The sequence below is a fragment of the Chelonia mydas genome, chromosome 6 (genome assembly GCF_015237465.2).
Source record: "Chelonia mydas isolate rCheMyd1 chromosome 6, rCheMyd1.pri.v2, whole genome shotgun sequence".
In the NCBI taxonomy this organism is placed as follows: Eukaryota; Metazoa; Chordata; order Testudines; family Cheloniidae; genus Chelonia; species Chelonia mydas.
In genome coordinates, this window is record NC_051246.2 from 31,057,130 (window position 1) to 31,084,516 (window position 27,387).

The 27,387-nt window shown below is 41.6% G+C and overlaps 1 protein-coding gene across 9 annotated transcripts in view; it reads left to right on the forward strand.

Annotated features, from left to right (window-relative positions):
• The window catches only part of SERGEF (secretion regulating guanine nucleotide exchange factor), a 236,922-nt gene that overhangs the window by 61,264 nt on the left and 148,271 nt on the right, over positions 1–27,387 (forward strand). The gene's annotated exons all lie outside the window — the stretch shown is intronic.

A 27,387-nucleotide genomic window follows, 5' to 3' on the forward strand; every position in this document is an offset into this window, starting at 1 on the left:
TGACATCAATGGAAAGACTCCCATTGACTTCAGTGGGCTTTAGTTCAGGCCCTAAATGATAGAGAATTTCTCAGAGGTTGGACATCCATGCCATCAACAAGGACTTTGGAAAAGAGTAGTAGACTTATTTTTGAGGACACTGAGCAATGAGACTTACAGGAGTCAGAGTTAAACTGTTAACAAAGAAAGAGCGTGGAAAATTTGACACTGTTTAAGGAGTACTTGGTGCTGCAGCCACTGCAATAGGAAGATTTGGCGGAAAATTAGCCTTCTGTACTAAATCAAACAGTGCAAATCTCAAAATTCCTGGAGATCATTAGGTCCTGTAGAACAAAAGCTGGAGTTATTGTTAAACATGAAAATCTTGGTAATAGCCAATATCTTCAGTAGCATTACCATTTTAGAATACGGAGAGTTTTTCCAGGAATGATTGTCACAGTCCCCAAAGGAACTGCACCCCTTTATGATCTTCTTGGGTGACTACACTTAGGGCTCTATCCTCAAGCTGTCGCTTTTCTTAGGGTGGGATCCTGCTATCCACTCCCTATAGACCAGGGAGTTGGACTGCAGACTCGTGTGATTCATTGTGATTACCTCAGCAGGTCTGACTTTAGTTCAGTGCCCGCAGTCCTGTTTTCTCAGGGGCAATGATACGGATAATCCGTGACCGCCTGCTTTTATAAACCAAAGTACTATTCAGAACAAAACCATTACCAGTGAATCATACCTCAGAAACAATAAACAGCTTATATGCAGGTCTTGGCTTACTAGACAGTCATCCGTCTTCTGCATGGAGATCCCGATAAGGTCAGAGTACTTCAGGCCCTTTTGACAGGATCTGTGTCTCTCGGTCACAGTTTTATGTCAGTTCTTGAATTGTGTATGAGTAACCTTTCTCCCCAGATCGAGGCTGTTTCTTCATACAGTTTGACATTTTTTGGCAGATCGAACCAGTATATATTATTGTCTCTGGGGTGTGAAACTTCCCCAGACTAGTTACTGGCACTAGGAATTCTCATTCTCTCCTCCAACCCCCTGCAAATGACTTTGGGTCATATAGAAAATGTTTCTATCTCCTCATTTAGCCAGGAGTGCAAGCCAGCCCACAAAAATACATTTATAAAGTTGATATTGATAGTCTTTGACTATCCCATGCATCCATAGCATCTGTTGAATCTCACTACAATAGTTTTTGAATATTCCAAGCTACCAAAGCATGGCATTTGTCACAATGTCCATGGGAAAATATTGTACAAATAATCTATTTAAGCACCAAATTATACCTTTGTGTAATTGCAGGTAACGTAAAGGCTTTGGAAAATATGAAACTAGCAATTTGTTCAATAGCTCCTGGGTGCTACAATAACAATACAACATATTATTATAGAGTGCTTTTCATCTCAGGATTTCAAAGCATGTCACACACCTCCATTAAGCCTTGCAACACCCCAATGAGGTGATATCTATCATTACCCTCATTTTTATGGGTAGACTGAGGCAAGAAAGTAAAGTGACTTGTGTAAGACCACACAGCAAGTCAGTGGCAGAACCAGGAATAAAGACTGAGTCCTAGCTCAAAGTCCTTTGCTCTAGTCACTAGACCATGCACAACATTATTACTGTTAACTTTTATATGTATTATGGGTACTGCGTAGAGATCTCAGTCAGGATTGGGGTCCCATTTTGCTAGGTGTTGCATAAACTCATGGGAAGATCTAGCCTCTGCCCTGTGGGAACTTATTATTTAAGAAGACAAGTGATTCATGAAAGGTGGAGTTGTATTCTATTTTTATACACCTTGCAACAGAAAAGATGGGTAAAAATCACCTCAGCTTCCTTCAACTGCTCTCATCCCTATTCATCCTTAGGATGGTTGTGGGAGAAGGGTGGTCAAAGCAAGCATCACTGCTGCAGCAGCAGGGATATGGGATGATGGGAAAAGAAGCGAGAGCAGATAAGACCGGGGCAGAGCTCTGAATGGCTTTGAACAGTTAGGTTACAATAAAACAAAATGATGCCAGAACTCAGGTGGAGTCTGTAGTCTACCTATAAGATTTAAGTCTAGACTCCTGTAAATGGAGTAAAGGGAAACCCTAATCTCGGAAGAATAATATACTTCAATAAAGACCCAATAGGAGAACATCTACTTCAAACTACTCTTCTAGTTTATATTGTGACTTCTGATGGTAAGTCAATAAATATTTCTTAAAATCTTGAGGATAGATTTATTTATAAAACATGTTTGCAATAAAGTAAAAATGAACACTTGGGAAGATAACATATTCATGACTGCTTTCAACTACCTGAAAGGGGGTTCCAAAGAGGATGGCTCTAGACTGTTCTCAGTGGTAGCAGATGACAGAACAAGGAGTAATGGTCTCAAGTTGCAGTGGGGGAGATTTAGGTTGGATATTAGGAAAAACTTTTTCACTATGAGGATGGTGAAACACTGGAATGTGTTACTTATGGAGGTGGTGGAATCTCCTTCCCTAGAAGTTTTTAAGGTCAGGCTTGAGAAAGCCCTGGCTGGGATGATTTAGTTGGGGATCGGTCCTGCTTTGAGCAGGGGGTTGGACTAGATGACCTCCTGAGGTCCCTTCCAACCCTGATATTCTATGATTCTATGACCTTTGAGTTACATATTACCTGCATAGCTCTGTGACAGAGTGCTGAGAGCCAGTGGTGGACCCCGCACTCTGATCACTTAAGCCTTAACTAGCTCCACCAGGAAAGGCCAGGAAAGGCCTGATGGAGGAGGAGAGAACTTTATTGCCAAAGCAGAGTTGGAGGGTGGGGGTTTGATGAGCTAGGGAGCTAATTATCCCACCACCTGGGGAGGCTAGTTAAAAACACAGGAAGGAAGACCAAAAGGGCAGGCTAGCAGAGCCCATAGGAAGAAAGGTCTCAGACTGATGAGGTCTCTTTTGCTTCCTTTCCGTGGAGAGAGAGAGAGAGATGAGGATTAGGAAAAGCTGTAAATAGACTTGCTGCACAGGATTCTGGTTAGGCCTTTTTTGATGAGGGTAATAAATAAAATTCATAGAGGTGATAACCAATCAAAAGACATCTGAGACTGTTTGTGAGGGATCTCAGTACAGGAGAGGAGTCTACCCTATTACAAGTTCATATGGCTTTATTTGTTCCATTGTATGCTGTAAAGGTTTGTAGCCACGGCCCATATATTAGAGTAAAAATCTGAAAACAGAAATAAGTTTTATTTCTCTGTAAGAGAAATCCTATAGATACCAACTCCAAAAGGCCAGATTTTGCTGTGTAGCATTTGAGAGGAGATGTATGTATGGTGAGTTTTATGAGGGGGTATAATAATAATTTCCCACTCTTTGTGCAGTAACTTTTTAATTAGTAAAGAAAATATTTTGTTAAAAGTGTTGGGTGAAAAATAAAAGCTTCTGTTAACACTTGCTCCTTGTTTCAATTCTGGGGTTTTGAGCAGTGCCATTGAATTGCTAGGACACCACTCAGTGTTGTTATTTATATGATAGAAACTTAGAGAGGGCGCCCCCTTGTAGTGGCACTGTACACAATCATAGTAAAATATGATCTCTGTCCTGAAGAGTTTATAATGTAGGTAGACAAGACAGACAAAGGGTAGGTGTGGAAACAGAGAAATGAAGTGACTTGCCCAAAGCCAACTGCAAAGCCAGGAATAGAAGCCAGGGCTCCCAAGTCCCAGTCCAGTGCTCTCTTCTATTACTGAAGGGGAAAGTTACCTGATGTGTGCACGCAGCAAATAGTATTGATTATCCTGATCTTAATCCTGACCCTGTTTGGTTCCTTTGTGCTGCTGTCACTGTGCAAAGTGGCCAGAAAGCTACTGGATCTCTACAGCTAGCATGGGGGTGACCCCAGTTGGTGGAGAGGTGGCACAGGTTGTTTCCACCCCTCTTCCCTGCAGCCTCTAATGTAGGGCACGTGGTGGGCTAATTCCTGCAGGAAGGGATCATGGCTGGAGCACACTGCTTTCCAGCAATCCCTGGCTCGCAGACTGCCCTTTTACACCATAGCCAGCCGGGTGTGCTTTAGAGCAGCCTTGGGGATATTGGATGCGGCTGAAGGTTGGGGCACCAGCACTCCAAACTGCTTTCAGTGTTGGAAGTTTGTTCCATCTCCAAATCTTTCATACGTGATACTTTCTGGACAGTATAAAGGTTACTTCTGAGCTCCATTACAAGTATTGTTAATGCTCCTAGAAAAAGCTACCAGTCTACAGACCCTTCCTTTTCACTTGAAGGAATTCATTTGTTTCAATTTATTCTTTTTATAAAAACCATGGTAGGCTTTAGATATTATCTATGACTTGGTTCGGGGGTGGGTGTCCATTCCTCAATTCAGTATTTCTCACTAATGTTAATAGTTCATAGTTAAATGTTAATAGTTCATATGCATGTACAGCTGTGGTAATTTTGAATGTGTTATTAGGAAGCATATACTTGGTTTTGGAAGAACATAGAATAATTTGCCTTGTAACCTATGTGGGGGCAGATTATTCCACATCTGCCTACTGTGGTGTACTTAAAACTTTCTCTGAAGCATCGTGTTCTGGCCCGTCAAAGGCAGGATACTGGACTAGTTGGACCTAGGGTCTAATCCTATAAACCCAAACCATGGGTGCAATAAGATATTCAGAGGACCATGGCTGCTTCAGAGAGAGAATGCAGACCCCTTATGTAGATGAAATGGTGTTATGATGCTATAGATGCCTTTCATAGGGTAAACATACCTTGTTTCCAGTGTTCTAGAGTTCATAGACTCATAGAAGATTAGGGTTGGAAGAGACCTCAGGAGGTCATCTAGTCCAATCCCCTGCTCAAAGCAGGACCAACCCCAATTAAATCATCCCAGCCAGGGCTTTGTCAAGATGGGCCTTAAAAACCTCTAAGGATGGAGATTCCACCGTCTCCCTAGGCAACCCATTCCAGTGCTTCACCACCTTCCTAGTGAATAGTGTTTCCTAATATCCAACCTAAACCTCCCCCACTGCAACTTGAGACCATTGCTCCTTGTTCTGTCATCTGCCACTGCTTTGAACAGCCTAGGTCCAGCCTCTTTGGAACCCCCATTGAGGTAGTTGAAGGCTGCTATCAAATCCCCCACCACTCTTCTCTTCTGCAGACTAAATAAGCCCCTTTCCCTCAGCTTCTCCTCATAAGTCATGTGCCAGAGCCCCCTAATCATTTTTGTTACCCTCCGCTGGATTCTCTCCAATTTGTCCACATCCTTTCTGTAGTGGGGGGCCCAAACTGGACACAATACTCAAGATGTAGCCTCACCATTGCCGAATAAAGGGCAATAATCACTTCCCTCACTCTGCTGGCAATGCTCCTACTAATGCAGCCCCATATGCCGTTAGCCTTCTTGGCGACAAGGGCACACTGTTGACTCGTATCCAGCATCTCGTCCACTGTAATCCCCAGGTCCTTTTCTGCAGAACTGCTGCTTAGCCTGTCGGTCCCCAGCCGGTAGCGGTACATGGGATTCTTCCGTCCTAAGTGCAGGACTCTGCTCTTGTCCTTGTTGAACCTCATCAGATTTTTTTTGGCCCAATCCTCTAATTAGTCTAGGTCACTCTGGACCCTATCCCTACCCTCCAGCTTATCTACTTCTCCCCCCAGTTTAGTGTCATCCACGAACTTGCTGAGGGTGCAGTCCATTCCATCGTCCAGATAATTAATGAAGATGTTGAACAAAACCAGCCCAGGACAGACCCCTGGAGCACTCCGTTTGATACTGGCTGCCAAGCAGACATTGAGCCATTGAGCCCGACGATCTTGCCAGCTTTCTATCCACCTAATATTCCATTCATCCAATCCATACTTTTTTAACTTGCTGGCAAGAATCCTATGGGAGACCATATTAAAAGCTTTGCTAAAGTCAAGATATATCATGCCCACCGCTTTCCCTATATCCACAGAGCCAGTTATCTCCTCACAGAAGGCAATCAGGTTGGTCAGGCATCACTTGCCCTTGATGAAGCCATGTTGACTGTTCCTGATCACCTTCCTCTCCTCCAAGTGTTTCAAAATGGATTCCTTGAGGACCTGCTCCATGATTTTCTTAGGGACTGAGGTGAGGCTGACCAGACTGTAGTTCCCAAGATTCTCCTTCTTCCCTTTTTTAAAGATGGGCGCTACATTTTCCTTTTTCCAGTTGTCCAGGACCTCCCCCAATCACCACGAGTTTTCAAAGATAATGGCCAATGGCTCTGCAATCACATTAGGCAACTCCCTTGGATGCATTAGATCCAGACCCATGGACTTGTTCATGTCTAGCTTTTCTAAATAGTCCTTAATCTGTTCTTTCACCACTGAGGGCTGCTCACCTCCTCCCCATACTGTGCTGCCCAGTGCAGCAGTCTGGGAGCTGACCTTGTCTGTGAAGACGGAGGCAAAAAAGGATTGAGTACTTCAGCTTTTTCCACATCATCTGTCACTGTGTTGCCTCCCCCATTCAGTAACGGTCCCACATTTTCCCTGACCACCTTCTTGTTGCTAACATACCTGTAGAAATCCTTCTTGTTACCCTTCATATCCCTTGCTAGCTGCAACTTCTATTGTGCTTTGGCCTTTCTGATTACACCCCTGCATGCTCGAGCAATATCTTTATACTTCTCCCTAGTCATCTGTCCAAGCTTCCACTTCTTGTAAGCTTCCTTTTTGTGTTTAAGCTCACCGAAGATTTCTCTGATTTATATCATTCCCCAAGACTTGGTCTTGTCACCGATTTGTATTGGACTTTGCTACCCTGAGATATACTTGAAAACATGATTTCTTGCCTTATTGAGGGAGAAGACGATTTTGTGACTAAACCGCAGGACTGAAAATCATGTTATTGGCTCTGTTGCAGATGATGTAAGTGGCAGCTGTTTCCCTATCTTTAAACATGGTCCTGACTCAGTCTCATTGTCGAATCACTTAGACCTCTTTTACACTCTAATGGTCAGGACACTGTCACTCACTCAGCCTCACTGCACTCTTCTCATCTGTATATGGTTTGGTCAGCTGGTGTACATTGGTATAACTCCACTGAAATTGCCAGCTGAGAATCTGGCCCCATATTTCTTTTGAGGGTAAAGGGCTCACGTTCATTTGCTCAGCTAACTCTGACCTGTTCTCTTCAGAAGTACATCACCACATAAGTGAAGTCCTTCAGTGTTGGGACTGATGTAGTTAAGCTCCACTGTGAATACATTGAGGCACTGATAGCTGCTGAAGCTTCACTTTGGTGACGTGAATTAAAGATGAGGCTCTCCTGAAACTACCTTATTGGGCAATTCGGGATACTCTTCCTCATTATTATCTATTAAGTATTAACAATGTATTCTGTACTGTACAAAACTCAGGATGACACTGTTCTTGCTCCAGGGAGCGCAACATGGACAGGTAGAACAGCTCACACATATAAATGCTTTGGATGAGTGGAAGAAGAACTCAGTGGAGCTACACCGATTTAAATACTGGGTGTGAGGCTGCATTTCTTCCTTAGGAGTTAGTAGGCTTGTGGAAGAAGTGGAAAGGGATTTGAATTAAGTGTGATCTCTTAAACCATCAAGCTTGGAAAGCAGTGGTTCTTGAAGAAATATCATCCTATCCAGAAAAGGAGCTTGGCTGGTTTTGCTGTGTCACTGGCAGTTCTGCCTTGTTCTGGTGATAACTCTGTGAAGGGGGACAAGTCCTTTTTGCTAGTATTTATAGAGTGCCTGTGGCAGGGTGAGGAGGACTGGCACATCCCTACCAATCCATCTCCTCTGTACATTTGGAACGCTTGGGATTGCTGATTAAACTCACAGGCTTTCATGAGAGACACCTGTGTATCCAGAGCTCTGTTTTAATATACTCAGTTTAGTATGAGAGGGAGTGCTGGTCTAATAGTTAAATCAGAGAATTGGGAATCATTCTGAACTCTGCCACCGATTCATTCTGTCACTTTGGCCGTGTCAATAAACCTCTCCATTCTTCTCTTTGTACGTCCATAAAGCAGGTATATAAAATGTACCTACCTTAAAATGGTGGTAGGAGACACAATTAACTTATGTCTATAAAATGCATTGAGATCCTTAGATGAAAGGAGCCATATTAATGTATTATCATCTTTTGTCTCAATATCGGTATATTGATTTTATTGCATTGGCATCTAAAGACAATAGAAGAAAACAGTTTCTTTGTGGTACTTTTTTTTTAGATGCCTTATTGAGTTTAGATGTTACTTTTGCAATTAACCCCCTTCATTACTAAAGAGATTTTGTTTTAATTAAAAAAAAATTAAAAATTAAACGTCCTGAGTTCTTTTACTCCCCTCATCCCCACATATTTTTTTAAAGAACTTCTCCTCATTTCTTTCTTTGTTTGTGGGATATTCCGGTGGTGTCTGTCTTAGAGAGAGGTGAAAATTAACAGTGTGGTGTTGGAAGCTCGCTTACCAGAGAGAGGCTCCCTAACCTTGCAGTGTTTTGAGTCTGAAATAGAACTGAGATCAGGTGCCTGAGGGGTGTGTCATAGAAAAGAGCTGGAGTACCGATGAGCTGCTAATTTGGTCCAGAGTTGTTGCACAGATGAAAAGGTTTTGTTTATGCTACCTCAGTCTATCAGATGGATGTGTTAGGTAGCTGCATTCTGATACTTCATTATAAATTAGAAAAATGTAGCCCATGTCATCTGTTTTTATAACTAATCAGATCAGGAGGAAGCAAGTGTTACACTGCTTTTAAGGGCACAATTGCTTTATTTCTGGCTATCGTAATTTAGAATTAGCTCATTATTTTAGCCTAATTTGTAGCTGAGAAGAATACATACAACCTGTCAGTCTGATAGGTAGGTAATGTAATATTCTCTTTTCTGTCCGTAGAGGCTTTATCCAGTTTGCTCTTGAGACTGATTGCCTCTGAGAAACTGGATTGTCTGATTTTTCCTTGATTGGTGTTTAAGATACATTGATAAAATAGCAGTATAAGGAAGTTCACTTTAATTTTCTTGTAAACAGGGAACATCCGTTTCTTGGCTTCTCAGTTTATCTTACACAATACCGAAATGTACACAGGTGGAATAAATAAAGGCTCAAGGGTAGTGGATTCCTAATGTGATTCACTGATGTTTGTGTCAATTAAAAATAGAGATAAAAGTTTGTGTTGAAAGTATTGAAACTACCTCAGGTAAAATCGGTACTGAATTTGTCAAAGGAATATAAAAATAGATACTCTTGATTCCCCCCCCCCCCCCGCCCCAAAGTGTTAAGCTAGTTGTAGCAATTAGTTTGGTAGTGAAAAAGCAAAAGTTACTAATCCATGAGATTGCCAGTGAAAACTCCATCAGCAAATATGGCTGCTGCCTGAGAGTTGCTAAGATAGGCCGTGATTCAGGGAAGCAATCCTGTGTAGGATAGAACTTGAGCATGTCCTGAAATTTGATGTATGTGCTTATGTTCACTGAAACCAAACTTTAAAATTAAGCATGTGCTTCAGTGCTGTCTTGAATTGGGGCCATCTGTTGTAGGGTGCAGAAGGAGTAAGCCAGGGGCTCTCTTAGGTATATTGGTACCTTAGTTGGAAAATATATTAAGGCCTTTCTATCCCCTTTGCAACCCTCCGAGACAAAAGGTGTCAATGATACTGACAATACTATCAAATAGAGCAGAAAAGACAAGACAAAAATCATCTCTATTCACATTCTTCAGGGTTTCTCCTAGAATACGGCCTGAGAGGCAGGAACTAAAGAAATAAGATTTGCTTGTCATTTTGGTCAGGTCTCCTCCTTTCTCTTTCTCTTTCCTTTTGTATAAGAGACTGAGGGTGGCGACATAGGATGGGAAGGGACCTTCTGAGTCATGGAGACAATTCCCCTGCTATCATAGGGAACTCTTGTCATATTTATCAAGCTCCAGCTTAAAACTAGTTGTTTGTCCCCAATACTCCTATTGGGAGGCTGTTCCAGAACCTCACTCCTCTGATGGTTAGAAATTTTCTTCTAACATGAGTTGGAACTTCTAACAACTCCCTGAAACCCATTCACAACCCATCAATTAAATACTTGCCCTATCTCACACAAGCATGGCCCCAGTTCATAATGGTCATATTATGGCCTTGTTAGAGTGGTGGTACAAGGCTGCCCCCTTATGTCCCTGCGCTGGCTACCTGCACGGTGGGTAGCAGTGAGGGAGAGGAGAAGGATCCACAGACCCATTTTCACAGGTGGGTGAGAAAGGATGGAATCCCTCCAACGTGCTGGCCAAACTGTGCTGTGCCAGAGAGAGAGTGGACACAATTTACTCCCACCTCAAAACAGCTGGGAAAAGGGAGGGATATTGTGAGTTGGTGAGTCGTAGCTTTCCTTGCAGACTGTCTCTGAGGCAGCGTGACACCATGCTGCTCCCAGCACTGCACTTTTAGCCAAGTCACAGCTGAGCCCGTTGGTGGTTGTTAAATATTCTTACTACACTAGCAAAAGCTAGTAACGCTTTCAGTGCCAGGCATGCACATGGCACAATATAATTTCTACTTACAAATAATTTATCATGCACAGACCTGTAAAAATAAACTAATAGTAAGTCTAAATACAGTGAAGTCTGCCTGAAAAGCTGCCTATCATAGTATGTAACTCTTAGATAGCACTTTTCACCAGTAGATCTCAAAGCACTCTACAAAGTAGGTTAGCATCTCTATCCCCATTTTATAGAAGGGGATACTGAGGTATAGAGAAATAAGTAATTTGCCCATGGTCTACCCACAGGCCAGTGGCAGAACTGGGTATAGCACCCAGATCTTCTGAATTTGAGTCCAGTGCTCTATTCACTGAGCCACGGTGCTCTATTCACTGAGTCACACTGCTCTGAAGAGAAACTGAAGTATTAGGTTGTCTAGAGTGGCTTATGAGCATGAGTGCCAACCTCCGGGCAGACTGTCTGGGAGTGGGGCACAGACCCCAAACTGGTTGTGTGTTCTAGAATTGGATTTCACCAACCAAGTAACAAGTGTGAACTCCTAAAGTACTGTAACAGCCCTAACATGGAGTCACAGGCAGTCCCATTAGGCACTCTGCTCTGTCTTATCACCTCAGGCAAACATGACTTTGTGGTAAATGGTCACATTACACCAAAGATCACAAAATATTCAGGTTACTCCCAGTCCTGAAGGACCAGTCACTTATTCCAGGTCAATTTGCACCTTAGATCTCTCACCAAGGATAATGCTTGTAGCCAATCCTGTAATAAATTAATGGTTTATTAACTAGGAACAAGTGTCATTTACAAGGTTAAAGCAGGTAACACCTCTCCTCCCCCGAAATGAGTTAGTCGGGTTTCAAAAGGTAATAGTAACTTCTATAGTAAGCAGACTCTGTATATCCTTTAGGGCTAAGCCAGGCAAAACAACTGGGGACTCCTTGCATGCTTAGGCTATGTCTATGCTACCACTTATGTTGGTATAACATATGTTGCTCAGGGGAGTGAATAAGCCACCCCCCTGAGTGACATAAGTTACACTGAACTAAGCGCTGGTGTGCAGAGCTTCTCCCGCTGACATAGCTGCCGCTGCTTTTTGGGAGTGGATTAATTAAGTCGATGGGAGGGCGCTCTCCTGACGGCTTACAGTGGCTACATGAGAGCTTATAGGCATGCAGATGTGCCACTGCAAGGTCTCTAGTTTAGCCATAGCCTTGGAAGTCCTCACCCCTCAGAGACCAAGCAGCATAGGAATAAAAAGTTCTCCTTAACAGCCATTTTTATTCCCTTCCCCTGGTGTTCAGCTGTGATGGGCCAAGGGCTTGGGCATGTACCCTCTTTAGAGCTGTGGGGGAAGCAATCGACAAAGTCTTTGTTCCACTATGGCCAGTTTGGATTCAGTAATCCTTCCTGATGGGCAGGAGATAATACCAGCATTTTGCATTAGGTGAAGTTTTTTTCCCTGTTTGGTGAGTTCTGTAGTTCAGAACAAACATTTTACAGTTATAGAACAAACACTTACTTATTTCCTTTTAGCATGGGATATAAAGGTTATAAGTGAGATTAATGCATGCAGCAATTTACAAGCATTTCATAAAGTCTACACACTGCACACAGTGATATAAGTCCAATACCTATATTAACAATACTACACACAGGTGAGACAGACTGGTTTTCAGCTATGTATTTGTCACTGTTCAGTGAAGCCTAAGGGCCTTGGCATGAGTTGACACCTGATCTGCCAGCATCACATAGGCAATCTCCTAAGGTGTCTACAAGTGTAGAAGTTCTGCTTCACCTCATTCTAAGACTGCCTCCGAGGAGCAAATTTATCAACAGCCCTGAGAGCTTGCTTAAAGAGGTTTCACTGTATGAAATAGCAAATGATGCCATAATACTGTCCAGGCTTAACGGATATGCACACGGACCAGTGCCAAATCCAAATGAAATTATGGTTTAAGGCAAGAGGCTGGTAGAAAATGCCCAAGAGCATGCAGTTTTTCCTCCTCAATTTGTCATCAGAGCTGTTACAGAGAAGAGATTAACAAATCAATACAGTCTAAAATGAGAGAAAATCGATAGAAAACTGTAGTGGACTGGAACGAAGCTATCAATTTACAGTATTCTGTGCAGAGAACTCTCACCCAAGCCTTCTTTCATTGATGAAAAATAATACAAAATGGCTATTTTAGGGCAGATTAATTATCTGTTTTACTTGGCTGACCTTCATGACCTCAAGCCTTGCCACATTAAATTTGCTGGTCCAGCACTGCTAACTTTTCCTCTTATTAGTGCTACATTATAGTTAAGGTTTTGTCAAATAGCTTTATAATTGTGCCATAAAATCGTATGCAAGCTAGAATCTGGCATATAGTGTGTCACCCCAGGAAAATTCTTCAGCCAACCAACCAAAAGTCAAGAAAAAACATTTTTTTTTATTTTTATAGGAATTAGTTGGAACGTGGTCACATAAATTATTTATCTCTTTGCTCACCAACATTTATAAAAATATCATTATTGTTTTCTCTGTTTTCAAATGAAAACAGCAGAGTTAACATTTGAAAATAGATTTTTACTGATGATGTTATACAGGTTTTTGGAAAAATATTCAGAGTAACGTTGGGATATTGCATAGTGTACTACAAATGGATGACGTGGGGCAGATCTTAATGATTCCAAACTAGCTTTTGTTGTCTATTGAATTGGTACATTGAACTTGCAGAAATGATTAGCTGCTATGTGGCTTTAAACATGGAATAAAGTATCTCTGAACAAAGTATGAACATGGAATAAAGTATCTCTGGACTGTACTTTGACTATTTCTCTCTGCTGTAAAATTTTATTTTACCTCTTTTTGTATTGCGTTTGAACTTTGAATATGTTCACATTGATACATTGTTGAGACTGGCACCTTTGCTCCTCTAATGTTCCCAGTCTTCACCTCTCTTTAATCCACTTCCTCCATGAACACCTCCATGCTTTCTCGCATGCGGCTGATTCTGTGTGTCACAAGCTTTGCAAAGCCACTGTTTAATCCTCCTTTGTATCTCTCCTTACAACTAACTTCTGCTGTGATGGTTACACAATGCTGCCAGGTGATACGGAGCAGGTGGTGAGTTTCATTGTGTGTGTGGGTAGTCTCCATGAAAGCATATTTGTGTTATTGTTACTTCATCCTCCCACCCATTGGTTTCTCATCCACCTGTTGTGGTCTTGTTACTAACCTAGACTATAAGCTATTTCGGATACAAGCTGCCTTTGAACTACATGTCTGGTTTGTATGGTGCTTATATAATGGAGCCTCTACTTGAGTTGCCACCACAATACAAACAATAATATGCAAAGGGAGACCAGGAAGTAATGTACATAATAATGCCTAGTCTATCTACATAAATCCAGGAAATTAGAGATGTTCAATAGCATCTGGTCTAAATTTATCCCTATTTTAAAATGCTCCCTAAAAGCTCAAACCTGGTCCCACCAAATTCAATTGCAAAACTCCCACTAAGTTCTGTGGAGAAATCAGCTAAAGTCACTTAATCCTGTGGTCCAGTCACTGATTTGTTGCAGGGTGATTTGCATTTCATAAGAATTAATATCTTTGCCATGAAGGAAGCACATAAGGACTGTTTTTTAATATTTGTTCCAGCGTTAGGAAGGAGAAAATTATGAATCTCCTAGAAGATTGGTTCACAAAGTGCAAGCTCTTGAGGAGTTTTGCAATTCTCCCTGCCATCCAAGTATTCAGCTGTGTATATTATTCTTCCTGGTAATGCATGATTAGCAAGGCAGTGGGGAAACCCTCACCGCTCCCATGCACGTATTAATTTTTTTCTAAAGCATCCATTACCAAGACACATGGGTCACTCACGTTCAGTTTAAAACCAACACATCTAACAAATATGAGATGCACAGAGTGAACAATCCACTAAACTTAGATGCAGTCCATGCCTTTGTGTAATGGGAAAGTGCATCTGGTTAAATTGCTTCAGTGGAGCTTTTTCCCTCCCCCTTTTTTTCCAGGGCAGATGGGCTTACTTGGGGCCACAGCTGTTGGATGAGTTTCACCCTTTATGAATTAGTGATTAATTAAAAGCTTGAATAAACCTATAAACTTTATGTATGGCTCTGAAAATCATCAGACTCTAGTGCAGGGGTGGCCAACCTGTGGCTCCGGAGCCACATGCAACTCTTCAGAAGTTAATACGCGGCTTCTTGTATAGGCACCGACTCCGGGGCTAGAGCTACAGGCGCCAACTTTCCAATGTGCTGGTGGGTGCTCACTGCTCAACCCCTGGCTCTGCCACAGGCCCTACCCCCCACTCCACCCCTTCCCACCCCCTCCCTTGAGCCTGCCATGCCCTCGCTCCTCCCCCTTTCCCCCAGAGCCTCCTGCACACCCCGAAACAGCTGATTGGGAGGTGTGGGGAGGGTGGGGGAGGTGCTGTTCGGCGGGGCTGCTGGTGGGTGGGAGGCACTGGGAGTAGGGGGGGGTTGGTGGGGGTGCTGCTAACTTATTACTGTGGCTCTATGGCAATGTACATTGGTAAATTCTAGTTCCTTCTCAGGGTCAGGTTGGCCACCCCTGCTCTAGTGGACCATAAGGAAGGCTGTATTCCATTGGCAAAGACCCTCAGAAGAATATATCCTTCCCGCTGATCTTGAAAAGTTCACTTTAGAAATGTTATGATGCCCAAGAGACATTTAACCACTATGACACTATGTAGGTACCAGTGACAGGGAAGGATAGGAAAGGGGTCCTGGAGGCCAAATTTAGGCTGCTAGGTCAGAAATCGAAGTCCAAGACCTCCATCGTCATATTCTCTGAAATGCATCCAGTTCCTTGTTCAGGGCCGCTTAGGCAGGCAGAACTGCAGGGTCTCAATGCATGGATGAGACGATGGTGTAGGGATGAGAGGTTTAGATTTATTAGGAACTGGGGAAACTTTTAGGAAAGGTTTCGGAGTGGTAGCTGTGTTACTCTGTATCAGCAAAAACAACAAGGAGTCCTTGTGGCATTTTAGAGACTAAGAAATTTATTTGGGCATAAGCTTTCGTGGGCTGAAACTCACTTCATCAGATGCATGGAGTGGAACATACAGTAGGGAAGTATAAATACACAGCATATGAAAAGATGGGAGTTGCCTTACCAAGTGGGGGGGTCAGTTCTAATGAGCCAATTCAATTTAAGTTGGAAGTAGGCAATTCTCAACAGTTGACAAGGAGTGGAAGTCACTTTTGTAGTGTTAATGAGGCCAATGTAAACAAGGTGGCCAAGGGGGGAAAGGGGGAGCCTATACAGGAAGGATAGGCTCCACCTAAACCAAAATGGAACCAGATTGCGGGCACTTAAAATTAAAAAGTCATAGAGCAGTTTTTAAACTAAGGGCTGGGGGAAAGCCGACAGGTACAGAGGAGCACGTGGTTCAGACAGAGACATCCCTTAGGGAAGGATCTATTAATGGAGATTCTCTATGTCCTAGTAAGGAGGAGGGGATAGAAGATGATAAAATACAGGTAGGATCTGATGAGAAACAGTCAAATGAAAAAAAGACCCCTTCAATTATACCATGTAATGGCAGACCGCTAAAAAGTGACAAGTTTTTAAAGTGCTTACATACAAAGGCTAGAAGTCTAAATAATAAGATGGGTGAATTAGAGGGCCTCGTATTAAATGAGGATATTAATATAATAGGTATCACAGAAACTGTACCCTCTGGGGCACGTGACATTGGCCATTGTCAGAAGATGTGATACTGGCCTAGATGGACCTGTGGTCTGACCCAGTATGGCCGTTCTTATGACAGAGAAGAAGAGAGTAATGTACAATGCAACTTCATTCTGCAAATTGCTTTTGTATATTGCGTGATGCCGTATTTTGGCTTCCTGTTTACATATTCTATCTTTTAAACCTGTATACACTAATGCAGAAGAATTTGTCTGTTAGATATATTTTTAACATTCTTGTAATCTGTAATTCTGGCCTACCCCTTTTCTCTCTTCCCTATTTTGATTTTTTTGTTGGGTTTTGTTTGTCTGGGGGAATTAAATCCCCCCGCCCCTTTTGCTTTTGTAATTTCAAGAGCAGCTTTAATAGTATTGCAGAAAAGCACACAGAAGGAGAGTTATTCTTTTGTTATTTTTGTGGCTGCCTTGAGCAGAGTCCAGAAATAGCAATAGAAAACTGATTTTCCTTGCTTTTTTTTAATGAGGATTTAACCATGAAAAAGCAAAGATGCAGTTTTCACTAGGGTAAAGAAGATTAAACTGTAAAAGGGAGTAGCACATTTAGAACAGGTATGGGTATGTTAACAATCAGGAAGAGGATATTAAGCCAAGATTTTCATAAGTGACTAGTGATTTTTGGATGTCTCAATTTTTGGAAGCCTAACTTGAGACTCCCTAAAAGGACCTGATTTTCAGAAACTTGAGAGCAATTTAGGATTAGAATGGAAACTGTTGTGTTGCCTTAAATATAGTGGCTACTACCGTTCTTGCTTTAAATGTAACTGTCCATTGCCAAGAACACTCTGATGGCAGTATGTTGTCTTCCTGCTTTAGGGCCTGATCCAGGGTGCACTGAAGTCAATGGTGGGGTGTCTTTCCAGTGACTTCAGTGAGCACTGTATTGGAACCTTATGCACTCCTACACAGTAACGAAAAAAACCACGGCTGCCTTGTGCCAGCTGACTCAGGCTCACAGGGCTTGCTGCAGAGCTGTTTCACTGTTGTGTAGACTTCTGGACTTGGGCTGGAGCCCAAGCTCTAGGGGCCCTGCAAGGTGGTAGGGTCCCAAGCCCAGAACTCTACACAACAGTGAAACATCCCTGTGAGCCTGACTCGGCTGTCACTGGCCAGCTGTGGGTTTTTCTTTGCTGTGTAGACATACCCTAAGTTTCTCAGAGGGCGCCACATTTGACTCTGCTTCTTGAAGTACAAGAGAAGGAAGTGCAAATGAAGATCAACACATTTCCAGCAGGACAAACTTGCTCTTTGAACTGACATATCTTGCTGTCAGAGCAGTCACCTCCACAAAATCAGTGTGTTTTGCAGGGTGGATAGCCTCTGTCAGAACCTGTCCAGTTGGTGGTCTTCAGGATTGTTGACAGTCTTACTCATCCAGAATTTCTGTAGCCAGTGAAGATGATTTAGGGCCCAGTTCAACACCCACCAAAGTAAATAGAAAGACTTCGATTGGCACTGGGCCTTAGTTCCTTGAATTTCTTGGCTTGCTCAGGGGACGAAGTGCTTTTCACAGTCAACTGTCCATTCACCTAGTTAGCATTAAAGCAGCTACCCCCATTGACTGCTGGCAATATGATCTATGCTACATTGAAATCATGTATCATATCAGCAGTAGCCAATAGGGAAGGTTGTTCCAATATAGCTTTGCTTAGTATTGTACATTGAATGTTTGCTCTATAGACCGTATCATTTTCTCCAAATCTGAGATATAAAAAGGGTGGCTGCAGGCCATATTTTCAGACTAAATGGGCTGGCTTAAGTGCTAGCAAATAGAATTGATCTAGATCAGAAATCTCTGCTTTATCCTGCTCTTGCTTTCATGCTATTGTTTGAATCACTAGATGTAGGGTATAATTTTTTAAAAGTGCCCAAATGATTTAGGAACCTAAGTCCCATTTTCAGAAGTGATGTGGGCAGTAGGAGCCTAGGTCTCTTTGGAACTTATGGTCTGGAGCACCTTAGTCACTTTTGAAAATTGGACTTACATGCTTCTGAAAAAGTTACCTGGAATCTTCATGTAGACTTCCCAAGAAATTGTAGGTTATGCTTCTAGTCCCTTAAGAGATGATAGGATTTTCACTGGGAATACAGGTGTGTGTTACTCTTCTCTATCATGGCATCACATGTTGGAGGTGGATACTTTTTAGAGAAATTAATTTTTCCAGAAAATATTATTCCCATTATTATTATTTTATTATAGCACCTATCATAGTTTGATTCCTGATGCCATTTCTGCTCTAGAAGAGCTGAAAATCCAGTATGGCTGATACTGACCATTAAACCAAGGCGGGGGGGATGGATTTCTCACAAATCAAGTGAGAGAAAATAGAAACATCTAATAAGGGGGCAATCAGTTTTTAAATCATGTTAAGTTTCTGTTTCATTTTTTCATTTCTACACTGGCGAGGTTATCAAGTTACAGTATCTACATTTGGGTCATCTGTTTAAAAAACTTGGGAAAAGAAAAAATGTACCGGTATTAGTTGGGGCAATAAGGAAGTTGGAAGAGCCAGATAGGGATAGCATTTGCGCTTTGCATATTCATTAGCCATCAGGCTGACAAGCCTGTTTTTTATTTTACTTTATTTTTACATTGGTAGCCAGAGCAGCACATGAAGTAGCAATAAGACTTGCAGCTTCAGAAAGAGAAGGGGAATGCTATGTGCACACCCGGCAATAGAATTCTATTTATTGATCCATCAGCCTGCGTTAAATCGTATGACATAAATCTTCTGGTTTTCTCTTGCACAGCAAGTCTGAAGTGCACATTGTTTGGCGAGGAGTGCAGAAAAGCAGCAGCAAAATGTTTTGGTATATTAAGAGCAATATTTACACTAATGAATTGTGGTGTTGGTGTCGTTAACCTTCATGTACATCTGGTTTCGTTATGTATATTATCATGACCTAAAAGCCATTCAGAAATACACAATAAAGCATCCAGCTCTTCTGTTTGTGTATAATGTTGCAAGAGAGGGTCTTCCCCCCCCCCACCCCTTTCTGATGAATGAAGGCACTGTTCCATTTGCTTTTGTGTATGGTACGTAAAGATGTTTCTTACGTAAAAGCCCTGGAGATATGCATTAGGAACACACTAGGACTGAGAGAATGCAGTGGATTCAGAGGTGACCTTTTGTTTGTTCTACGCCTCAAGTTTGCAGCCAGGCTGGCAGTGAGCCGGTGGGAGAATAGCTTTTTATTCATTTATGCTGAGTTCATTCTCAGAGTGCCATGCCAGGGATAATTATAATAAAGTCAATTTATTTAAGGACTTCAAATTTAGAAACTCTATGTACTTGAGGGACCTTTTGTGTACTGCAGCTGAGTTTAAACAGACACCGTTAGTCTTTTTTCAACTTTTTTTTCCCTTTTACTTACTGATAGCTTCTTCTCAATACCTTTATTACTACAGGGATCATAAATTACATTGCCACACATTCTTTCCAGCAACAGTTGACCTGCTTCAGGTGGGTCTCTTCACTTTCATTGAGGCTGCATATGTTTCCTCTTCAGTCTTTTTAACCAAAAAGGGAGCCGGGGCTTGTCTGAAATCTTCCGCTGGCATTACTGGGCTAAAACTGTAATAACTTGGATGTTGTTTGAAAAGTCTGGACCTAGTACTCCAATCTATTTATTTGTACCATAAAAATCTGATACACTGTGCTGCTTATATACTGGAGGCTTATAAACTCTTTTGAATGAAATGCTTCTACTTGCTTTAATACAATCCTTCTTTCTTGGCTTCATTTCTTTTTTACGTTCAATACTATATGTTGGCTGATGTTCAGGGGAAAAAATGAATGGGAAACATAAAGGAAGACAATAAGACATGTGCTAGCAAATTAGTTTTATGTTAAAGCTACCAAAAATGAATCTCTGAATTCCAGTTTTACTCTCCAGCTAAGCTATTCTATTGTCATTCATTCAGTTACAATGTTCCTGAACAGTGATCTGAAATATAAATTTCATTTTAAATTGGGCAATAAAATGTATTGTCTGTCAAAGGTAGCAGTTATGATATACTAAGCAAGAATGCAAATACAGTTGAGAACGTTTGCATTTTGCCAGCCAATTTTTGTATAATAGTTATAACTGAGGGGGAATGTGGGTGCACACACTACTGTTTTTCTTTGATGAGAGGATCTATGCTAGAACATCTTATGTTTTTGTAAATGGGTAGGCGTCTCAGCCCATTCTATATACAGCACAAGCTTCTTAGATGAACCGCTGCATCTGTTTGTTCTTATTCTTAATCTACTGTCCTGATGCCGGACTGTAATAATACCATAAACCTTAGCATGAGCTTCCTCCTGAGCTGTCTTTTTCTAGGATTTAGCCCCGTCTCTATCCCTCCCTTTAGTTCTCTCTTGCTTGAGTGAGTCTTACTCCTGAGTTTGACTGAATGAGAATCCCCTGGTTTGGTTGCTAGGATGAGTCAGCAGGTTAGCTCTGCACACCCAAACAAGGTCTTAATGCCTGTGATACTGTTTAGCATTATGACAGTGTTGGATTAATTAAGAGGGGAGAGACAATTTTTGGTTACCTTTGTTTAAATGCACGTTCATTTGATAATTAGCATATAAGAGTATTTCATTGTAATATTTCTAAAATACAGAGATTTGGATGAATTTGGGAAAAAAAGAGGAGAGCTTACAAAAAAGATATAGACCATAGAGAGCTATTGTTCCGCATTGTAAAGTCCACGGGTTCTACAATGGGTCATCAGCTTGTTTGTAGCTTTTGGGGGCAGAATTCAGACCAGCCAGTCCCTAACTCAGGGACCTGCCACAGATTCTGTACAGCCTGCTAGCTTTGCTCTGCTTCTGCAGCTACACGTAGTACAAGGAATAGAGCTGGGAGGGAAATCAGTTTCTTGTCCCACAGAACTTTTTGAGATTTCAAAAAATTTCCCATTCTGCATTTGGGACAAACTGGAGACCTTTTGAATTTTTTTGTGAAAAACCAGAGTCACACCCCAGAGTAGCCCAATAGCCTGGTGGCTAGGCCACTTACTTGGGAAGTGACCCAGCTTCAAGTCAGGCAGAGCAGGGACATGAAACTGGTTCTCCGACATCCCAGGTGAGTGCCCTAACACTGGGTTATTGGCTATGCTAGGTTGGGTTTCTCTCTTTCTGGTTTTGACCTGATACCTCTCTCAACAAAAATTTTATCTCAGTTTTTGTGTGAGAAGTTTTGGTTTCAATGAATTGGCATTTTCTGACTGAAAAACTGTTGTCAAAGAATCCCGCACCAACTCTAGTGAGGACAGACCTCCCTGCTGCAGTGCTTTAGGATCTTTGGATCTAGACCTTTTCTAAACTAAAACAAAACCTAACAGATAAATGTGTGGTGCAATAGAGTGTTTTAGTTTGGCAAGATCTCTGCCAAACTTTTCAGCTGGCTTTTGGGGCTGAGTCACTTGATTCTTAGCTTCCATTTCTTCCTGTGGCTTTGCAACAGTGTTTGCCCTCTGCTAGACCCTAGCATGGCAGACAGTCAAGTTGGTAAGACGTTTAAAGTGAACACTATTTCCTCATGCACTTCTTTGTGGATAGAGTTAATATTTTCTTCAGTAATACCTAGCGCCCCCAACTGAAATTGAGACCCCATTGTGCTATGTGCCATACATACCCTTTTTGGGGGGAGGAGATTCAGGGTTATTCTTGCGTGGGGAGTATTTTGGAAAATACATGCCAATTGGAGCATTGTGAAGGCAAAAAATTAACTCTGTTGTTGAAGTTTCTCTCTGAGTCAAGGCTCAGAGTCTTCAGAGTTTTTAACATCCAGAATGGGGGGATGAAAACCACTAGGGGCAAGGGAATCTCACTTGAGGAATTCCACCAATATTTCAACAATTTCCACCCCACCATCAACCTCAGCCCGGACCAGTCAACACAAGAAATCCACTTCCTGGACACTACAGTGCAAATAAGCAATGGTCACGTAAACATCACCCTATACCAGAAACCTACTGACCACTATACTTACCTACATGCCTCCAGCTTTCATCCAGACCACACCACACGATCCGTTGTTTATACCCAAGCGCTAAGATCCAATCCCTCAGACACAGACAAACACCTACAGGATCTCTGTCAAGCATTCTTAAAACTACAGTACCCACCTGATGAAGTGAAGAAACAGATTGACAGAGCCAGAAGGGTACCCAGAAGTCACCTACTACAGGACAGGCCCAACAAAGAAAGTAACAGAATGCCACTAGCCGTCACCTACAACCCCCAACTAAAACCTCTCCAGTGCATCATCAAGGATCTACAACCTATCCTGAAGGATGATCCCTCACTCTCACAGACCTTGGGAGACAGGCCAGTCCTTGCTTACAGACAACCCCCCCCCAACCTGAAGCAAATACTCACCAGCAACTACACACCACACAACAAAAACACTAACCCAGGAACCAATCCCTGCAACAAACCAGTTGCCAACTCTGTCCGCATATCTATTCAAGGGACACCATCATAGGACCTAACCACATCAGCCACACCATCAGGGGCTTGTTCACCTGCACATTTACCAATGTGATATAGGCCATCATGTGCCAGCAATGGCCCTCTGCCATGTACATTGGCCAGACCGTACCCTCTGTATGCAAAAGAATAAATGGACACAAATCAGACATCAAGAATTGTAACATTCAAAAACCAGTAGGCAAGCACTTCAATCTCCCTGGACACTCAGTAACAGACTTAAAAGTGGCAATTCTTCAACAAAAAAACTTCAAAACCAGACTTCAACGAGAAACTGCAGAACTGGAATTAATTTGCAAACTGGACACCATCAAATTAGGCCTGAATAAAGACCGGGAGCGGATGGATCACTACAAAAGTAATTTTCCCTCTGCTGATACTCACATCTTCTTATCAACTGTTGGAAATGACCAACGTCCACCTTGATTGCATTGGCCTCATTAGCACCACAAAAGTAATTTTCCCTCTCTTGATATTCACCCCTTCTTGTCAACTGTTGAGAATAGGCCACTTCCACCTTAATTGAATTGGCCTCGTTAGCACTGACCCCCCACATAAATGTGTTAGTCTCTAAGGTGCCACAAGGACTCCTTGTTGTTTTTGCTGATACAGACTGACATGGCTACCACTCTGAAACAGAATCTCCAACAGTTTCTCTCTTCCTTTTCTGCCCCATCCTCTCTTTAAGATAAAAATTGAAACACAGTTTTGCTGAATGGAGAAGTGCAACCTGAGACCAGCATGTCAAGTATGTGAACTTCATTTTCCCTGTGAAACCAGGACTCCTCCCAGCAGAGCAGACTGCATGAACCTAGAACAGCTGAAGTGATACACCTGTACTCTTGTTTAATAATACAAAGGTGGTTCATTAGCGCAGCCTGCAGATAAGTGCAGCTGCAGTTCCCTGTACAGAAGCTGCCAAGAGACGCCTCTTGTGTGTGTAGTTCTCTTTTCATTTAATTGTTGCTCTAAAATCCAAGGACTTCATGGACCTGCATTCTGCCCTGAGTCACATCACAAGACGTGGCAAGATGAAGCAACCTTTGCGGATGAGTTGTCCTGGAACAAGCTGTTAGATCCAAAGTGCACCCAAAGACAACCACTTAGAAAAGGGGGACTGGAAAGTAAAAGCACATCTTGTAAGATAAAAGCAGGCTAGTAATACTTAAAGGTCCCTGGAGGGCAGGTGAGGATAAAAGATGAAACACATTAGAGAGCATCCTCACATATGGTATAACCATTAGGGGTAAGCTTCATGTGGCTGTGATACTCTGATATCAATCATAAGGCAACACACAATGATACACAAATCTTGACTAGAATCCCACAGCATGATGGGGTGTGCAGCTACTGGGCCAAGTTCTCTGCTGGAGTAAACTGGAGCATTGAAGTCAGTGCAGCTGTGCCAGTTTACACCAGCATAAAATTTGTCCCCTATGCCATAGGGTCATTCAGCTCCTGACCAGTGTCGTTAAGATAATGATATACAAGAGAATTATTAGATGTTTCAAATATGCTTGCCAATAGCTGACGCTGGCTTCCTATTGAGGGTGCTTAGTACCAGGCAGGATTAGACTCATCATGCGTTGCAGTAAGGCTTTAACACTGACAGGCACAGCAAATTTTTGAAAGCTGTTCTCATTAATCTCTTTTGTTTTTATAAAATATATAAAACCCCATGCAAGTTGTGCCCTTAGTAATAGGATTGCAGGTTTGTGTAGACTGCTGTTACCTTCACCCTATCCTATCCTTTTTCTCTTCTCCCTCCATTTGTTATATCTGTGCCATCTTGTCTTAAGTTACATTCCCTGCTCCAAAAATCTTACAGTATATCTTATGATGTGTTTGTACAGTAGGACTCTGATCTGACTGGTGCCTCTGGGCACTTCAGCACTGTTGCCAACTCCCACGATCTTATTGTGAGTATTGCAATATATGGTCTTTTTTCTTAAAGACACAGATCCTGGTCCAGGGGAATATTGAATCTCCACTTTATTTATTTATTTATTTTTTTGGAATGAAAGTTTGTAGCCCTCATTGTTGCCAAGTTTAACTCAAAACTAGAAGGCAGAGAAAAAGTGCCCAGTGTTTTGTTTTTCATGGGACTTTCATAAACAATCTTGTGATTTTTTTTTTTTTGCAGTCTGACTTAGGAGTTTTGAATGCTTGTGATTGATGCTATTGCTACTGTGATTTAAAAATGAATAATGAGCTAGTTCCTTCCATTCTTAAATAGATGGAATAGTACCTTGCTTCTTGAATAGTCCTATTGATCTGAGAAGGGTGAGTAAGGGTAATAGAATCTGGTCCAAAATGTACATTTTTTTTAATCTAATTAAACTTTTATTTTTAGTCAAGAATAATATATTGTCACCCTCTGGTGCTATCGGCAAGCACACTAAGTGATGGAGGTATTTATGTTTATTAACTTGTTCCTTTAATTAGTTTAATGACATGACAAAGGTCTGCAACCAAAGCATCTGTATTTTTGACATAACTGAAAAGCTTTTGGCACCAAAAGAAAGCAAGTTTTAAATTATCCATTCTCACTGCCTTTCTTATTGGAATAAAGCATTTAGCTTTTCATTTTTGTTCACTTACCACACTACATATTTTAGAGACATGCTGTATAATATTATTAATCGTTGTGCAGGCTGATGTGAAGCTTTCTGACACAATATATTAAAAAAACATAGCTGAGAATTAGACATGAGAAATCCTCTAGAATAGAGCCAGGGGGTCATTGGTTCCCGAATAAGACTAAAAGTGAAATTGTGTCTAAATGACTTTTTCAGTGAGAGCTGAGCTGCTGGAACATACATTATCATAGTGATTGAAAAAATTATTTAATCTCTTCTGAGGGCTTTTAGTTAGTTTAACCCCATTTCACATTTCTAATGTTGATTAGGCCTCTGATCTATTGGTTTCAGTAAATATTTGAAGTTGGAATTTTCCATGGCCTTTGTCATGTCTTGGTTAATATTTCTTAATGCCGGGGAACTATAATTTGTTATGTGGAAGATTTAGAGAGTAACAGCATAGCCTCAGGGGTGGGGAACGGGGGTAGTCCATTCCCAGTGGAGTATCATGAACCCTAACCCAAGCAAATCTTACTTAATGTTATCGCTGTTCTGTGGGTGAAGGTGGCATGACAGTTTCCATTCTAAACTCCTGTTTTCAGTGGCTCATAATTTACTGAAAGTCACCTTTTGGGCTGAAATTTTCTGTGCCTCATCTCTACCCCAAGGTGGCTTTATCTTGCAAGACTGAGCAAAAATGGCTTGACCATTGTCAAGCAGAGAGAGAATGTTTCCACCCTTGAATAGCACCAATGGTGGCTGTGCTGCTATTTGAAAAGAAAATGTAATCTTCATGGGTGTTGAGAGAACTAATAAAATACATACTTTAGAGAAAAGGGAGACTTATCTCATAAAATTCCTAGTCAAAAATTTAAATACACAATACTGTTAGGGCAGCAAAATTAGTGAAATATGAAAATAAGGTGGGAAAACCCAAGTTGCTGTGTGTATGTCCAAAGCTGTCAAAAAAAAATCCATGAAAATAATAATTATTGTTGTATATTGTCTGGAGTCTTCAACCAGATTAGGGTCCCAATATGCTAGGCACTGCACAAGCATGTAGTAAATATGTTAAGGTGTTTGAATATTAATACTTGATCAGGTAACTAAAGACGGTGGGCCTGATTCTTATTTACATTCAGCCCTCCTTTATACTCCTAAAGGTGCCTTGGATATAAACATAATTTGCACCGACTTAAAGGCACCTTTACATGCTGCCAGAACACTGTAAAGGGCCTGTGTATAAATGAGAATTAGGCCCAGTATTGTAATACATATGAAAATTGGAACAGAATTAACATTGTGTTCAGTCTTAGCTTTAACATTTCTTGACTCTTGAATGATTAACTCCAAGTACCGCAGCATTGGTTTTTTGCATGGCATATAGGTTTAATACACTGTATGTATAGAATAATCCTATGTAGTTATTTCGTGAAAAGATATTTTGCCTGTGGGCCAGGTGCAGGCTTTAAAAATTGAGTATTAAACGAGAATATTTTCTGTTGGGAAATTTGAAAGGAAGACCCCTACTCGGCACTAGGTACAACCAGACTCAAATGCAGATTAGATTGTAGATGGGATCCTTCTTGATAAGGAGGCAACCTCTGAGTAAAATGGGAATTAAAGTAATGATGCGCATTTTCCTATCACCTCTGATCTTCTGGCCGTATCAAAATGTATGGAAAAATACCCATAAGCCCTTTCAAGCTCCAGTTGTGCCTGTTTAGATAAAGAATACATACTGCCTGGCTATAGGTAGAAGCCGACATCTTTAACTTTCAGGGTTGGCCCATGTAATTGGAGACTGCAAAACTGAAATAGCAGCCTGGACATTTTTTTTTTTTAAAGCAGTTAGAAATAAAACACTCCTCCTCCTCCTCCTTCCTCACCTCGCCCCCCTACCCAAATCCATTAAATGGGAATTATAAAACAGCTAAATCTTCCTTTTTGTTACTGTTTCTGCCCTTGTCAGATGTTTCAAAGAAAGATGGAAATTGTGCACTGCAGTAATTGGAATGTCCCACTGAAGATGCTGAGATCAACACATGTACATGGAATCTAGGCCAGGTTGAAGGACAGAGTGACCCTTAAGGGAAAATAGGGATGGAAATAGAAGCCATGTCAGGTTT